At 39.4% G+C, this 2,500-nt stretch overlaps 2 protein-coding genes across 2 annotated transcripts in view; both read right to left on the bottom strand.

The window, feature by feature from the left end:
- The window catches only part of LOC144444175 (elongation factor 1-alpha), a 322,176-nt gene that overhangs the window by 316,725 nt on the left and 2,951 nt on the right, over positions 1-2,500 (bottom strand). The gene's annotated exons all lie outside the window — the stretch shown is intronic.
- The window catches only part of LOC144444196 (alpha-tocopherol transfer protein-like), a 6,896-nt gene that overhangs the window by 1,797 nt on the left and 2,599 nt on the right, over positions 1-2,500 (bottom strand). The gene's annotated exons all lie outside the window — the stretch shown is intronic.

The following is a 2,500-nucleotide window of genomic DNA, read 5'->3' as shown; positions in this document are numbered from 1 at the left end:
GAATGTTATTGTTCAGATCCAAGGACTTGCAGTAATTAGTCTTGAATTCGAGGACAACAAACCAATCGAATATAGGCGTAAATGACCGAGTACGTACATGTGCTGAGTTAAGCTACAAGAATGAGAGGGAGTGTATGTTTATTCAAGATTTACTCTCATGACTACCCCCCTCCCCCTCCCCTTCTAAAGACAGAGCACCAGTAAACAACTAGAAAAGACCATACAAAACAAAAGCACAATCTCGATAGTTTACAATTGATAGATATGGGGGCAAACTAAAAGACATTCTCAAACGCAGTAGCAGCTAGCTGGGGTATTGTTATTTTTATCTTTAGAAGTTCGGAGATGTCAACCATTGTTCGGTTAGAAGAACCTCTGACCACTTTATATCGATAACGCCCAGTAAACGGCCTGATAATACAGACAGGACCATGGGTATCAAAGTTTGAGTCACAGACTGTATCACTTTGTTCTATCGTTTGATCAGCTGACATCAAATATATTTACAGATAACACACATATTTTGCCCTCTGTGATAAGTGAAGGTTTTGGCAAGTTTGTTTGTATATTATCGTTACCGTTTACACCTCCACTCACGTGCACAGTATAGTCAAAGTCATGACTCTAGAAGTCCTGAGATGCATGAGATGTAATTCAAAATTCATCCTCAGCCACCGACACAGTCATTAACATCACGTCTTTGTTAATCAATCACAAAATTCTAAGCAATAACAGTCCCTCATAAAGTTGGTGTTTATTGGTGCAGTTATGTAATGTCCAAATATGGTATATTTGTCAGCTCAGGATGCTACTTATACACTACGTCACTATAACAGTTGGGGTTCATTGATTGGATGAACAACATTTTGTGCTGATTGTGGGACTTTGACCAGACGTGGGTGTAGTTAGAAACCATGTTGGCACCCAGACTAAAAATACTCCTGAACACCATGACATCACAATCTAGCTCATTATCACAACTGTGTGGGGGAGTTAAAGGACGATGAGAACACTCTTCGCACAGTTGAATATAGTTATATTACAAATATTTCATCGATAGATAGCACAAGAAACAGTCTGAAAATACATCAAATGTCTTCTTAAAATCTTTAACCTCGAAGGACCGTGACTGCATTTCTGGAGCAACCTCGGATATTGGAATACGTACAGACGGTGTGTCGCAAGATTAGGGAAAGTTGTGCATAATGTTTACTGAGAAAAATAATGTCTTTTAGGTACCTTGGTATTTATTTAAACATCGCATCGAGAAATATTGATCTTTAGTATTTGTTTAGGGAGCTGAGATATAAGGGAATATGGGGGAACAGTCTTAGCTACATTTCCAAATGAACATCAGTTTGAAAATGTTCCAAAGTTATAACGTAATCGAAACAATTATGCTATGAATAACCAGAATCAATTGATCAAATAGCAAATGTCTAGTCTGTTTACCTTTCACGTATTTATATTTATATCAATATGCAATCAACATGTTTCTGGACGGTTTCTATAAAAATTGTATTAAAGTACGGGTGGTAGTCTTGCAGATTAAGACTAGAATCGCCGCTGATCGGGAGTGTCTATTTTCATGTTGGTGAAATGCACAATGTATAGTGACTGTTAGACTAGATCAATGGAGGTATAGTTAATAATTGGTTTGGATGGTTGCAATCTGGGTTAGGTCGTTCTAATTTGGATAGGCAAAGACTCATTTCATGACCTACGTCACCCATGTCTGACAGCCACTAGACGAGCATTGTACTTGATAAGTAATGAGGTCCGTACTCTGCTAAAACTGACATATAATTTAGTTACTAGTATATATAACGTATCACTTTACCCAGTGGCATCGAGGGCAATGCTACTACCATGTACAGACAAGAGAGAGAGAGAGAGAGAGAGAGAGAGAGAGAGAGAGAGAGAGAGAGAGAGAGAGAGAGAGAGAGAGAGAGAGAGAGAGAGAGAGAGAGAGAGAGAGAGAGAGAGAGAGAGGGGGGCGCTAAGTATGTGTGTTTGTGTGTGCGGAGGGGAATTTAGAAACGAACAGACAGACAGACAGACAGACAGACAGACAGACAGACAGACAGACAGACGGACGGCAGACAGAGAATTACCTTCTGCAACAGCTACCTTAATCACAATTCATACTCAGAGTGAAGTAAACCAAGTTATTAAAAGTGCAATGACCTCTATCTCTTCATCCCCCCTCCCCTCCCCCAATTTATAATACAGTGAATTAACTCAACTTTTCTAGTTTGTCTTGTGACCTCTTTCTTTCTCCTCCAAATATCTCTTTCAGCAATTATTTCCCTACTTTCAGACGGATTGTTTTTATATGACTAATCTTTACAAACCGTCTCGCAAGCCAGAACCTTTTTTTTCAGCTGACGTAACAAAAAGAGGGAAAGTGAACCAACGTTGCCGTAAAAGGGCTATTGGTTTACTACGAAGGAAATTCATCGGACGACCGAACATAATGGTTGTCAATGGCAACGGCAGG

This window comes from Glandiceps talaboti, chromosome 13, assembly GCF_964340395.1.
Source record: "Glandiceps talaboti chromosome 13, keGlaTala1.1, whole genome shotgun sequence".
NCBI lineage: Eukaryota > Metazoa > Hemichordata > Enteropneusta > Spengelidae > Glandiceps > Glandiceps talaboti.
The sequence above is the reverse complement of the archived record's forward strand: the minus strand, read 5'-3'. Positions and strand labels throughout refer to the sequence as shown.